Source organism: Brachycentrus maculatus, unplaced genomic scaffold (assembly GCF_059751285.1).
Source record: "Brachycentrus maculatus isolate JH-2025_06_01 unplaced genomic scaffold, ASM5975128v1 h1tg000057l, whole genome shotgun sequence".
In the NCBI taxonomy this organism is placed as follows: Eukaryota; Metazoa; Arthropoda; class Insecta; order Trichoptera; family Brachycentridae; genus Brachycentrus; species Brachycentrus maculatus.
In genome coordinates, this window is record NW_028280811.1 from 1,617,091 (window position 1) to 1,633,925 (window position 16,835).

Below are 16,835 nucleotides of genomic sequence, written 5' to 3' on the forward strand. Positions count from 1 at the left end.
TATTTAGTAGAACTGAGGTTATAAAAAATATTATGAAGTAGAAAAAAAAATTGGTTTACGCGGTGATTGAAATGGGCCCATCATTCATCACATTACTTCAATTATTATTGAAAACGTCTCCTTGGTCATCAATTTCTGCAACCAAAACAACCATTTCTTACTGAATGTCCCATGCGTATACGAGCACTTAGTTTTCACTTGGCCAATCAATATTTCACAACTAAGAGTTTCGGCTGACAGTTTGATTTAACGGAATCGGTTGGATTTCTTGTCCAATGTAAGTTAATGGATTAACCAAGTATTTCAACGAGTGAGATTGATTTTTTCGAGACGACGTTGACAAAAAAATTTCGGAGGCCGCCTTATTTAAAAACGTTTATTTTTCCACTGATTTTTTCCAACCCTCATCCACACACAATTGTGCATTTAAGGCTTTGTTTTCTGCTTTTTTTTTTAAAGAGAAATATTTGTGTTTTTATTATTTACACAAATATTTCAATTTCATACTATTTCTGTGAGCCTAAGCGGCTCATTATTAGAAATAGGTATCAAATTGTGGTAGAGTGGTCAGTTGGTGGTTACATCTATCCATTTTTAAATTAAGTTTAACTTGATAAATACCACTGTTTCTTAATGTCTATTATTACACGTGTTTCGATGCATTCCGCATCATTTCATTCAAACCCTTATCCGCACCCCAATAGTGCATAGGGCACTGCATTATATAAACACAGTGTTATCTTGATCGTTAACACACGAAGGAAAGGTGATCAGCCCTCCGCTTCAGATACCAGTCTAGGGTAATATTAAATAAATATTAGAGTGAAAAAATCACTTATATTTATTTGACCCACCTGGGAATCGAACTCGGGACCTTCAGAACGGTAACCGAGCGTGCTGACCATTACACTACGGAGGCGGACAAAAATTCCGCATCATTGTCGGTGTTATTTCAACAATGTTTGAAAATGATGCAGAATGTATCAAAACACATCAGAATAAATTTTAGGAAAACGTGAGTTTTCACCAATTAAAATTTTAACTTATAATAATAAAACCCTTATCCGCACCCCAATGGTGCATAGGGCACTGCGTCATATAAACGCAGTGTTATCTTGATCGTTTACACATGAAGGAAAGGTGATCAGCCCTCTGCTTCAATTACCAGTCCAGGGTAATATTGAATAAATATGACAGTGAAAAAATCACTTATATTTATTTTACCCCCCTTGGGAATCGAACCCGGGACCTCCAGAACGGTAGCCGGCGTGCTGACCATTACACTATGGAGGCGGAAAAAAAAGATAAGTTTAATTTCAATTTAAAAATGAATAGTAAAAAACCCTTAAATGTCTTTTCATCACAGCTTTCTGGCAGTTCTCTTCTGGACTACGAGACGAAGGTTTGATTTGAGAAGACACAAACGAGCTGACAGCCGACATAAGATGATGAAACCACGCAGTGGAATCCATGTTCACACGAAGAGCTTTTGTGGGTTAATTACATAAGATTGTGTCAAAATTCAAGCCCTAGACCTTCTGATTCCCGGAAAGTTGTTATTAAAAAATTTGAAGAAAATATTTTTTTTCGTTTGATCAGAGGTTTGTTGAAAAATTATTAATAGTACTTATATGTAAATTTTCTTACTGCTGTGGTTGTCAATCATGGGTAAAATAGAGAATGCTACACGTGTAAAAAGTGATCACCTGAATCAATCTATGACAGATCGTAGGCCCTGTAAATACCCAGACTTCCATAATGTCCTTCATCTTTATTGATGTTACAATATCCGTAAAATGTTACGAAGGCTATATTTGTCATTTGTAATCATCGCTCTAGTCTTAAAATAATTAATTAAAATAAATGAATTTGTATTACCCTCATCCGCTTCGATATGAATATAACAATGATTATATTTGTTCAAATCTCGCTATGTTCTGAATTTTAATTTCGGTACAGAGTAAAAGATTAAACAGGTTTGATTTAAGTAGTCGGTTGTGTGGATCCTTTTATGTGTTTGTGTATTTCTGCTAATGTCCTTTTTTAATTAAACACGTCCCAAAGGGGGCGTGTGTTCGTAGCATGAACGAAATTGAGTGTGGTGTTGATTAACGAAAAAGCAAAAAAATGCTACCAACTGAATACAATTAAATTAAACCTAAATGGAATATCGTGCATTGGAAATACTTAGTGTTGAAATACAGTTTTCTTTTTTTGCATAAAAGACGAACTCGTGCAAGAAATAGGGTCGTATGTCCAATTTTCGATATTGTAGAATTTTCGTACGTCGGGTCACTAGTTGTGGAGAATGGGTTTAGCACGGCTATGATGCGCTCCCAATCACTATTTGTTTCTCCTCAGAAGATGCGTTTATTAATATGATTAAATTAAATAACTTACTTACTTGTTTCACTGTTTATTCTAGAATACTACGTTTGACAAGAATCAAAATAATCTATCGATAAGTTACATTCCAATACAAAATAATTTTCCCTGATTAAGTTACTCTTTAATTCTAAATATTTTAATATTGAACTGATATCATTATAATACGAATGGCAACTAGTTGTTGAGGTGATGTCCTTCCAGTGGCGAACGATGATGAGAGAAGACCGGGGCCCATGTTTCCTTGCTACTTATAGGATCCGCTCGGTAACGTCACGTTCGTCCGCGGTACTTGTCTGTGCTCTATCGTTATCTGGTCGCTGTCCGTGTCGTGCTTGTCTATGCTGGTCGGGCACCGCACTTTATTTAAAATGGAAAAAAAATAAATCTATCGATGGATTAAATAAATAAAAATATCAACCAAAGTTTGAACTTATTTGCCTTTACACTAGTGTAAATTAGTAATTTATGATTGTGACTTACTTAGTTTTTCATACTTACGATTTTGAATTATTAATTCGCCTAGCTTCAATTTTTAAAATTAATTATAATTTAAAATCTAATCACGGTTCCGTCATTACCTCTTTGTATGAATTGTGTTTGAGCCCACTCTACCACAACTTGATTTTTATTTTTAATAACGGTGTACAGCAGTATTAATATAAAATTGAAATATTTATTCTAACAAAAATATTATATAATATGATGTCTAAAAAAACAGTATTTAAAATAATACGGAATGCATCATTATCCGTTTTGTAATCTTTTTTTAAAAAAAGTAGTATTTCTCAATTAAAAATTTAATTTAAAAATAAAAAAAAATATTGCCACAAACTGACTGCGGAATCGATTATTGAAACCATTTGAGAACTTTGACATGTTTGATTGCTGGTGTAGGATTTTTGTTTTCAATAAGGTTGGTGTATGATTTTTATCATAAATTATATATTTTCAATTAAAACTAACTAACGAACTAACCATCACGTCGCTACCCCGCAGGAGAAGGTATAGAGAATAGAACGCCACACCAATCTCTTTTTGCACACAATATTCGCCTCGTCCACATTCATACATGCACGTAGATTATTCTGAATTCTGACCTAACCACTTCCAAGTATTTTAAACACTTGATCATGCCATGTTTTCCTCGGTCTTCCCTTGCTTCTATTACCAACCAAATTCAACGCTAAGTTTGTTTTACTATCCTTCCTTCAAACATTCGATTCACATGCCCAAACCATATCAACATGCCTTCCTTAATTTTATCGATAATGCATATATCAGCCCTGCATTCCTTCCTTGTATCACCATTTCAACATTTATCATACATAGTTTTGCGGGACATTTATTTGGGAGGAAGGATGTATTGTGTTCCGTGGGTCAAAATGTTTAACATATTTAAAATTTAGCCAACCTTCTTCTTCCATCTAACTCTTATCCGCAACCAATGGTGCATAAAGCACTGCACTACAGAAGCAATGTTATCTTGAGCGTTAAATACTAAACGAAATATGATAAGCCTTGCGCTTGAGGTGCCAGTCAAGGGTCATATTAAACAAATATTAGACTAAAATATCACAAATATTTTTGTTGACTCTCTTGGGAATCGAACCCGGGTCCTCTAACATGGTAGCCTAGCGACGTAACTACTACACTATGGAGTTGGACAAAGCATACCTACCTACTCATACAATTTTAAATTTATTTAATTTGTAATTTTTAATTTATTTAAGTGTAATTTTTTAGGGTTGTTCGTAATAAAGTTCATTTAGTCGTCTTTTCAAACATACCTACATGGTTTATTATAAAACGGAGTCTTAATAAATTACTTGTACGTATATGATACTCTATCAACAACAACAACTATCAACAAATTTGTGAAATTAATATCATTCCACCCATCTTCAAAGTCGTATTTCAACTTTATCTCAGGGAACCCAACCAACTTATATAAGACTAATTGTTATTTTTTCCGAAACCCGAGTTTGCAAATTGTTACCAGCGTGGTTCAAATTCAATTTATTTTCTCCGGCCATCTATTTTACGAGAACTTTCGATAATTTTTTACTCTGTAAAAAAATGTGGACAAAAAACTGGTATTTTGTGTCAATATTGAATGTCGCCCCAAAGGAAAAAAAGTTTGTTGATAAATATATTAATGGTGCAAGAAAAAAATGTTTTTTCATGACCAAGAAAAAATATATTCTTTAAACGATTTTTAAAATTATAACCACTAAATATTGCTTTTAACGCCGTTCCCCTACAGAAGTAGATAAAGACGATGGTATGCCACACTTGTATATCCGATAAAGACTTCTAGCTACATCTTTATTCATTATATTTAATCAGTCATACATGCCGCTTAGGTTATATAGATTGGATACCATCCGATTTTAGATTCTAATTTAGTAGTATTTCTTAGTCATCTTTTAGTTTTCTTTAATTTTCAAATTTGCCCAATGTAAAAAAAATATCATCAATATTCATTCCTCACATCAAGTAAAGTTACATATATCTATTTGAAAAAAAAAAATTACATCGAATTATAAATACACATATAATTTTACCAAAAAAACTCTGAATCCCGGAACAAACCGTTTCCAAAAGTATAAGGCAAAAATATGTTGTGTTTATTTTTTTAGAAGATTTTTCAAAATTATATTGAAAAAAAAAGCAGAGAGCCTTAAAATATAAGCGAAAGCGATATTAAAACCCCTTTCAGTTTTAAGGGATCCCTTAACTGACGCTATCTAACTAACGAGTTTTTCCATTTTCCCCGCAATATATAATTTCCATTAAATATGGAAAAGGGAATCTTAAAACTTCATTCAATTCCAAAAACAAAGAAAAAGACGATAAAAAAATATAATATCGGATAAAGTTTCCGTGGATAGCTTTTATAATATCGTGGATTTATGACTTGTTTCGCTTAAAATCCCTAAATCCCTTCTCCATTAGAGCCTCGTTGTGTTACGCGCACACGTTCCCATAAGTCTGATTTGAGAATAAAATTGAAAACTATTTAATATGCAAAACAAAAAATACAACATGCAAGAACTTTTGAATTTCGAAGTAAAACACGTCTTATTTTGATTTGCAAATGTGAATGTTTTATGAAAATATTTATTTACGTATCCAATCCAGGTTATCATATGAAGTAACAATCCAGGTTATCATATGAAGTATCAGCTAAGGCAAATTAAAAGCATTCGCAAGAATCTGCCAGTTGATGCTGCCCGTCAATTAATAAATGCGTTTGTAATATCGAGAGTAGATTATTGTAACGGTATATACACGGGTCTACCAAACAATAAAATGACTCGACTGCAATCAGTGTTAAACGCAGCAGCGAGACTAATTTTTGGAATTTCTAAATTCAGTCACATCACCCCACTACTTCACAAACTCCACTGGTTACGCTTTCCCGAAAGGGTTGAGTATAAACTCTGCCTACTCATGTATAAATCAATACACAATATGGCTCCAGAGTATCTTAAGGAGCTGTGTATTCCAGATGAATTGGTTGATAGACGTCTCACGCTTCGATCGGCTACAACATCTGCAATGGGCAAAGTTATCTTACCAGCTCGCAACCAACGCACTAAATTTGGCGAGCGTGCCTTTGCTGTTGCAGGACCGACGGCGTGGAATGCTCTTCCACCAATGGTTAGAAATAGTGAGAGTGAGATGATCTTTAGAAAAAGACTAAAAACACATTTGTTTGCTAAATCATTTCCACCATAATATTTTCCCCAATTCATTCACCGTGAAGCGCCCTTGAGGTATTTTTTTACGAAAATGGCGCTATATAAGTTATCCAATTTTATTATTATTATTATTATAACAGCGTAAGATCAATGAAAATAGGTACAACAGTCACGAGTTTAGTTATTTGATTTAGAAATTTTTGTTTAAAATATGAGTTTAACAAACAAAAGTAAAGAAAGAAAACATTCATGAAAAATATATATTAATTGAATAACCCCTTATTATTGGATTTGTAATAGGAGAGGGATTTAGATACACACTATATATTTATGCGGTTATTATTATTACTGTTAAAATATTGTAAATGATAGTAAATACTATTGGAAAAATGATTAATGAAAATCAGTGATCAGAAGACTGTTGATGCTTTCAATCGCAACATTGCACAATGCTACCACACGTTCAACCATTATGGGCGCTCCGCAAGTAGATTTATGATGAGGTTAAAGCTCTTCATCAGCCTCTTGCAGAATTGCCACTCTACGCCTTGTAAGACCACTCCTGGTTGGCTGAAGTTATGTTGTATTTAAGGCGAACCGTCATCAATTTCATCAGCTTAAATTTTTTTCAATTGCTGTTATTTCCCATCTATTAATTTATCTGCACATTATTCCTTAACAACCTTAATTTCTCACACAGTCGACTAAAGACCACAGCGCGATTTCATTGTTTGCAAACGTCCTGAAGCATTTAATAGTTTTTAAGTTCTTTTGTATGTAGATTTGACCTACATATAGCTAATGTAGTAATTGTGTGGCACAATGTTTTTTTGTCATCGTTTTATGTACTTATTTTATGTCAGTTTATACGGTTACGAAATTGATACATTATATAGATTATAAACATATGTTAAACACGGTATTTTAATATGACGTATAATGCATCAAAACATGTGTCATATTAGATCTTAAGAAAAAGTTGTATTTACCAAGTAAATCTTAAATTTAAAATGGAGAGATATTACGAAAATGTGACTACTGATTCAATTAATAATGAAATTTATTTGCCAAATGCCACTCTCGGAAATAGAAAAAAAATATTTAAAAAAACGTTAGTGTTTAATTTTAAGTTTTGTACTGAAACACATTGGGTATTACCGTGTTATATAAATCATATTCTGAGAATTCAACTCATAAACTAAAAGGTTTCTACTCAAAACTACATAGATAATGTTAAATTACGTATTTATTTTACGTATATGGTAAATTGTTCCAGGATTTTAGGCAACTATAAATATTTGATTGCTAATATCTCTATATTATTCACAAGTGAAGCAAAAAGTTTTGTATTACAAAAGTTTGTGGTAAATGCTTATTTAATTTTAATAAGGTGGCTAGGCAAATTGCCAAGTTTTGATGAGCCCTGAAAATGTCAGAAATTAACAGAGGCAATCCACTTAAACTCTTGTCAATGTTTTTATTAAGTTATGGGGCAAATAATTCCTTCTCTGGGTTTTATTAAAGTCAAATGGATGTCCAAAAGTACCTACTAGTTTTGTATATGAAGTAAATTCTTATTTTTTAGAATAATATGCAATAACGTATGAAATTTTATAGAAAAGGAAAAAAGAAAATATATATATTTTTTTAATTATAAAATTCTGATTTATACCCTTATTCAGTATAGATTTTAGACTTAATTCCAAGTAACATTATACTTTGAAGCGACTTAAATGCTTCATGATGAAAATTATGGAATCTCCCATTTTCACATGTTTATTTAATCTTTTGAAATGCAAAGCAGGCTTTCCCATAATCACTCATTTTAAATACGTATTAAGACGGGTTGACGTAAAATTTAATGTGACACCAGATTTTATCATAATTAACGTAGAGAAATTACGTTTTTGAGCTTTTTAGTTGAAAACCTATACCGCCAAGGTTCACGTCTTTTCACCTGTCGAAATGTCTATCGAGGACACATCACGTTGTTTTTTTTTTAATACATACAAATAAGGCGTAACAAAGTATTAAATACATGATTTGTTAGAGAAAAAAGATACTCAAACTAAAAAAAACATAATCAATAATTGAGTATTAATTAATATTTTGTAAAAAAAAAATTGGCTCACACCTTTAGTCAAGTCATAACAATGTCGTAAAAAAAAATATTAAAAAAATAGTCTAACATACTTTTTTCAATAAAACAGTTTATTTTAAGGTATAATTTTTGGGGCAAAGTAGAGCAACATAAATTTAATACACATAAAACTGAAATACAATAGATTAGAAATTTCACTAAAATAATACTACAAAAACACTTAAGTATCGTTTTATCAGTTTAACCAATGCGTGATTTAAGAAAAAAATTATTTCAAAATCTCTGGCAACAATAACTAAATGCCAAGGAAGTACCTACTCATAGCGCTTTCTAGTTATAAAAGACTGACTTAATTCTAACATCTAGATGTGTGATGAATATGCAACAGTGTGAATTATAACAATTCCAGGCGACTAAAGGATGTTTCAACTGATGTGAAATTGTTGTTGCAGAATTGCAACGATATGCATTTAAGGGTTAAATTTCTTGTCTATTTCCGTATAAAACGGAAATAGACAATGGATAAAAGTATTGAATGTTTAAATAATAAATCAACAATAAACGTCCCATAAAGATGAAAATATTTACCTAATGGATAAAGCATGTATCGTGTATAAGGTAATATAATGAAATTCTTGAATAATGCAAAATTCATCGGAAAAGTGGACTATCCACTTAAGTAATGATATTGTAACATTATTTTTTTATTACTTCATTCCATTCAAAAGTCAAAAGTCATAGTTACAAATCGTCAAATAAAGCTTTGTAAATTTAATCAAAAAAATATGACTTTTTTAAATAATGAGTTCTGTAGATAAAAAAAGCCAAAACATGTATTTATTAAGAAAACGTCATATTCAATAAAATAGGTTTTTAGAGAAGGCGGTTTTTTCTTACTAACTAATCATTATGCCTCTTCCCGGAGGGTTAGACAGAGATAATAGAACGCCACACCATTCTGTCGTTGAAAGTAATTTTTCCTCTTCCGCATTCATGAATACATACCCGTCGATAACTTCTACTCCTTACCTGACCAAATATTCGACCTTATTATCTTATTACCAAATTTACCTCGGTAATCTCATTTACTTTCCATCAAAATTTGCCTCATAAATTGTTTTTACCGTTCTTTCCTCACACATTCGTTCCATATGTCCAAACCATCTCAACACCCATTTCTTAATTTTATCGATAATGCATTTCTCGGGATTCATTCCTTATTTCACGATTCAAATATATATCACACATCGTTTTGCCGCACATTACGCTCACTCCTTTCAAGAACGTCATAAATCAAAAAACTTGATTTTTCAGGAGAACGTTTTTAAAGTTTAAAAATATAATACAATGTATTAAAAATAAATATCAAGTCACTTATTGAACTTTTAACTGTGCAACAAATCTTTTTAGGTAAAACTTGAAGGTATTTTCTCCATTTGAAAAAAATTTTGTATGTTTAAAAAAATAATAAAACAATACATTTTCTTCAAAATGCAAATACAACACTTTCTACCCTGTAGCAGGTAAATATTAAGTTAAAAATATGCCTCTTTTGCTGGGATATAGTACATTTTCTCGGCATTCCGAAAACATGTACAACTGAAAATCGACGATTTTTGATTTATGACGTTCTTGAAAGGAGTGAGCGATTAGTCAGAGAGGTCGTATTTTAACTGCAATTAGTCTACTTTAATCCTTTTTTTACTAACTTTTTCTTTCACTTACATACATACATAAGTGTTTGTACCAGGACTCCATGGTGTACTGCCAGTTTATTTTTCTCCGTTAGTTCCTTTGTAGATTTTTCAGTACGAATGCTGAATATAATTAAGGTTAGTAGGGAAAAGTGATATACGTATCCTTATAAAATGGTTTATGATGCTTGTGGTAAAATATTCAGGATTTAGGGTTGTAATTTTTATAGTACCACGTGACCTTAGCTTAAAATACCAACCCGTGAAAACGCCATCATCCTTCAATCAGTTGGGCCCGTATTGAAAAAGCATTTTTTCCGTTTCGGGTGAATTTTTAAATTTTATTTTTGGTACTTATTCTTTGTATTCACAAGTAGTAAAACATGTTTTTATCATTGAGATCAGAGTGACATTGAAAAATAAATACAAGATATATTCATCAAATCCTAAAAGAGCGAATCGTATCAGTTTCGTTTTTATTATATTTGCAAGCCAACTTAAAAGGACAGTGTCTTTTAAATACGCACATATTAATATTTAATACGTATTGATAAAATTTAAAAAATGTATTTTAAGTGTAGATTTATTATAATTTAAAAAAAATAAAACTATGTCAATATTTTTTTCAGATACTAGATTATCACTCTTACATTTAGGATGACATATCAATATTATAGGTATTTCAGAGATGAAACATTTATCGTTTTATATGAAGGAAGATGGAAGTTTGAGCATACCAAGGCTTTATTTAAGAAGTTCGAAACTTGTGAAGTATGTAAAACAATTGGAGTTAGCCTTATATATATATATATATATATATATATATATATATATATATATATATATATATATATATATATATATATATATATATATATATATATATATATATATATATATATATATATATATATATATATATATATATATATATATATATATATATATATATATATATATATATATATATATATATATATATATATATATATATATATATATATATATATATATATATATATATATATATATATATATATATATATATATATATATATATATATATATATATATATATATATATATATATATATATATATATATATATATATATATATATATGTATATCCACATAAATATATCAAAAAATTTCTCAACTGAACAGACCACAATCAACCATCCAAATTTATTGATTAACTACCCACATGTTAAAGAATCTAAGACTATTGCATATATATACAAGTTCCAAACTTTGGTGCAATACGGATGTTCATTAAATCAGAATGGTGAACGTTACACAATAATGTTAAGTGATCACTTAAGCCAGCCAAATGACACATCGTAAACCATGGGATGTTCAGACTTCCATTTTATTTCAAAACGATAGATGTCGCGTTTGAAGTTGAGGCACATATAATATTGATTTTAAAGTCGATATGCTATAACGTTAATTTCGGTGCGGATGTCGTTGACATGAACCGTCTGTTAAACCGTCACTCAAAATATAAAACTGGTAGGAAATTTAATGGACTAAAGAGCCTCTAACCTTTAGCGCTTCCTACTTTGTCCGTACATACTGTGTATTATCGGAAAAATCAACCACGCAGTATTCCGATATCTGACTACTCGATATTTTATTCTGAAAGAGAAACCGAAGCGTTCAGGATTATAAGCCAAAACTTTCATTGAATTTCATTTTATTACTTGATGTTAATGTGTATTTATTCGGTTAATATAAAAAAAACATTTTTTCATAAGACATGCTAAAATTATTAAGGAAACACTTGTTTTTATACCACATGAGTTTATTAATGACTAGTTTTGGAAGCTAAGCTTACATCGTCAAGTCTGAATAAAATCAATTAAAACAGACGATATTAAACGATACAAAGGTTCGTATCAATGTAATTTAAAGTAATAAATGAAGAATTTTAGGAGCATACTTAGCAATATCTAGTGAAGAAGGCTAATTGAAAAATCTGAAAACGAATTTGTAAAAAAATTTACCGACTGTTTTGAATGTTATTAAAATTGTAACTTGAGACTTAGATGGAAGTCTGAGCATCTCAGGGCTTAGGCACCGGCATTTGAACAGCTTAATAATCTACAACATTTTGAGTGTGTCCAAATACTTAAAAATCTGGATTATCTCCAAGTACAGGAGTTATTTTCTTATTATTTTTTGACATCTCATCAAAGATGAAGAAGAATATGGAATATAAAATAATAAGAGTTTCTGCTCAATACAAAGCTTATTTTCATCTCACCAACAGATGTCTCAAGTAAAGTTTTAGTGATTCAAGAATAATAATTCACAATTGGTTCATATATATATAGAACTTCCAAGAACTTGAGTAGTGTGGTTGTTAATAATGGGTAGAATTGGTGAATCACGTGTGTAAAGTGATCACATAAACCAGCCTATACGGTCATCAGCCCCGTAAATGCCCAGACATCCATATTCTTCTTCATCTTTGATGAAATGTCAAAAAATAATAGCTTAATGATCACTTATACACTCGTGCAACGTTTACTATTCGGCACATTATTGAACATTTATATTGCATTAATTTTTCAAGTTCTATTTATGCTTTGTAACAGTTTTTTACTGAGCCTCTGTAGAACGTAACAGCAATGTACGCAATAACAAATATTGCTAATGGTAGACAGTGTGCTACATGACAGCTAATAAAATTGTGTACCCACAAGCAATGTGAAATTTAATTTATTATAACGGGCTTTCTAGGTTCTTTCTTTACCATTTACCTAGACTGAGCCACATCAACAAATGATAAATAAAATTCCCATTTTTTATATTTATTTATAGCTCATTAACATTACTGACTTGAAAAATATAAATTAATATTCGTTATAATGTTTTCAGGTTTTAATTTTATTTCTATTTTTTTCATCATTCCTTCCTAAACCATATTTTTTTCCCATTTGAGAACAAGCGATCAATAAACTTTGATTTTTGGTACATTAAAAACTTATGCATTTTAAAATATTTGAAATATGTTTTTGAGATTCATTGTATTTTAAATCTCATCTTTGAAATCTAATTTGAAACATGAACCACGGAAAAGGGGTGCAATCATTCCCCGGAAATGTAAAACTCAAAATATAATTTGGCTGGAATACATTCCCGAGTTAACTCACTGTGGGAAATAAAGGTCCCCTCGATGTTGGCAGAAAAATGGAAAAATAAAAATTAATAACGAAATGTGGCCGCAGCAATTTGTTTTCTTCGTGTATTTTTACTTGCTACAAAAATAACCGAGGCAGCAATAAGTCAAAAATGACTTTATTGTTTTTTCAACGAGTTTTAGATTATTTTTTCGTGAATTTTTACAATGTCTCTTCTCTCTCCTTAAAAAAACGCGATACAGTAAAGTCTCGATTTAAAGGACTAATTATTGGAGGATGTGTCCATTATATCTGAAATCCGTTAAACAGAGGTCTGTTATATCGAGGTTTTAATGTTTTTTTTAAATAAAACACATACAAGATGATTTTTATGCGTCAATTATTTCTTCAATCTTCATTGTGAACCCTCTAACCTCCACTGCTGAATATAAGGCCTCTTCTATATCCTTCCATTTCCTTCTATCGGTGTCGTCGGACCATCTCTTTTGGGGTCTTCCGACGCCTATTTTGTTCTCCAATCTTAAAATTTCTTCAATAAAACATGGATTTTTTCTTTCAGGGAAAAAATTGCATGAATCATGGCTTTTTGGCATAATTTTTAGTACAAGAGTCGATGTTGTGTTTAATTATATAAAAAATACTTGTTTAGCACTCTAACGTTCATGAATGTAAAAGCGACTAGTTAAGAAAGAACTACAGATGTACTTATAGGTGAAAATGAAAATGTTTGAGTTTGTTTACATTTAAAATTCAAAAGTGGTCTTTACGTGTGTATTCTTATTTTAGTTAAATCATCGTGTTATTTCGCAAAGTTAATGCCAAATAAATAAATAACATAATATAGTACAGAAAGTATGAAGTTTGAGGCTATGTGTAAGAAGGTGTTGAAGTGCCTTATAGTTCCTGAGTATGAGGCTGTGTTTTCCAAAGGCTGATCGACTCAATCATCATCTTTTTCTTTCAATTTGCTGGTTTGATTATCTTCTAAAACTTCCTCCTAGTTTTTATCTTAATGAAATAATAGCATTTGTAAATTGGCTACTCTTTTTTATCTAAATCAGTGGAAAATAACTTTTCTAAATAAACATGAACAAGTTTACAAGAATATTCAAATTATTTATACAAGTTGTCATTTTTGATAGTAAAATATCGATATTGCTTACCAAAGCTTTTCACTATTGATAATTATAATTTATTGCAGAACTTCATCCGTTTGCTGGTTGAAAAGTTAACCTATAACTCAATATAATGGGAAGTCACAAAATGGAGTATCACCTTTATTCTTTATGGAGTAATTAATTTGTAAAAAAAACATATTATTTATTACCGTTCACTGCATAGGTATATTTTAAATAATTGTATAATTAATTATTTGCAAAAAAAAAAAATTCATTAATGTACTATTGTCTAATGGAGTATAAAGAAAAAAAAACGCATATCATTATGCTAAATTTTGTTAGTATTTTTATTAAGTAGTTTTTTTTACTTGTTCAATGTGACTTTCAAATTCATATCCACCAAAAGCAAAACATAATAATGTGTGGAAAAATAAAAAGTTCCAAAAAACGAGAGTGTAAATCTTAATCTTAATGATTTCAAAACGAGGTGAAATACTAGAAATATATTTTTTCAAATAAAACCCTCATTCTAACTATTTGTAAACTGAAAACTAAAAAAATGGTTTTGTTTTTGATAGTACGAAACCAATTAATGGTAGATACATAACTTACTTAAAAGTTGTTCTAGCAGGTTTCCATTTAATTATAATTTTAAGTTAATATTGTGTGTTTAAAATATTTATTTATATATATATATATATATATATATATAAATATATATATATATATATATATACATATATATATATATATATATATATATATATATATATATATATATATATATATATATATATATATATATATATATATATATATATATATATATATATATATATATATATATATGTATATATATATATATATATATATATATATATATATATATATATATATATATATATATATACAAATATATATATATATATATATAAAAACATATATATATATATATATATATATATATATATATATATATATATATATATATATATATATATATATATATATATATATATATATATATATATATATATATATATATATATATATATATATATATATATATATATATATATATATATATATATATATATATATATATATATATATATATACAAATATATATATATATATATATATAAACATATATATATATATATATATATATATATATATATATATATATATATATATATATATATATATTTGATGTGTTTCCAATTTGTAAATGTGACACCACCAATAAAATAAAGCTGATATTATTTGTGCAAAATTACCAAAATTTAATTTTTTTAGTTTTTAAAACACAATAATAAGTAATAAATATACTTTTTTTGTTGAGAAATCCAAAAGACGTTACATATATAATATAATATCTTATCTTTCATTTTTGTTAAAGCTAAAAATAGGTCGGTTTTGATTAACAACGCTCATTTTAATGAATCCGTATTATAAATCTCCATGTTTGGTTTAAGTAGTATTTAGTCTTGGCTAATGGAAGCACTTATATTCCTAATTTGTCATCAGACAAGTAAAGACGGGATAACCGGCGGGAAATAAGGCGATTAGGCCAGTGTAATCAGGTGTCGTTATTCACTATAAGTGGTCAAACACGCCTGTACTATACCCCTATTTATTAACCCTTGTAAATCATATAACCTTGCATTCCATATTTCGTAGGAAAATAACAGGTATAACAATATACGAAAGGTGAATCGGTTTTAGCCTATTTTTAAAAACTAGATCCTTACCCAAACCGTACAAAATAATAATGTAATAAGAAATCATAATAATTTTATTTTTCAAAATAACCTATTATTTGTCTATTATAAAGTAAATGTGAAAATCTATTTTTAAGCAAATCGTGACAAAAGGGTCATCGTAACATTTTCGGCTTTGTGTTTGGAATAATTAAAAAAAATTGTGATTGGAAAAATTGAAAAAAAACAGTCTGATGATGTCATTAACGACGAAACCAGGTCGCTGGTCAAATAAAAATAAAGTGGAAAAGCTAAAAATATTGGTTTTAATAATATATTAAAATGCGATTCCATCACGAAGTGTCAGTGGATAATATAAATCTATCGAAAAAAAATTCTCTGTTTAAATATTTTTTTGAGTTTCGAGTAAAATTTTCGAATCTACATTTATTTATTTATATATACATGAAAACTAAATAACTAATTATCACGCCGCTTCTCTGCAGGAGTAGGCAGAGAGAATAGAATGCTATACCACCCTGTCTTTGCAAACTTTCTTCGCCTCTTCCACATTCATGCATCACCTCACACATACCCGCTGATTAATTTTACTTCTGACCCGGCCGATATATATACTCGTATGCATATTTATTTAATTCAACGTCTTGTCACCACTTGTGTTTTGTTAGGGGCTCTTTTAAAATATGTGATGGATAAATATTTAAACTAACTAATATTAATTTTCATTCAAGTTTATTTTTAAACTAAAACTTTCATTAGGTAATAAATTTTATTTTAAGTCGATGAAAAAGTTTTAAGCAGGTTTACACGTTTTAAAACCATTTTAGATGGAACATAATTTTGTTTTGCACCTGTTTTCCAAGTGCATCAATAAATCACAGTTAGCTAATGGAAACCTTGAGGCAAAAGCCATTTGAGATTATATCAAATCCATAAAAGTAACATTAAAAACAGTAGAA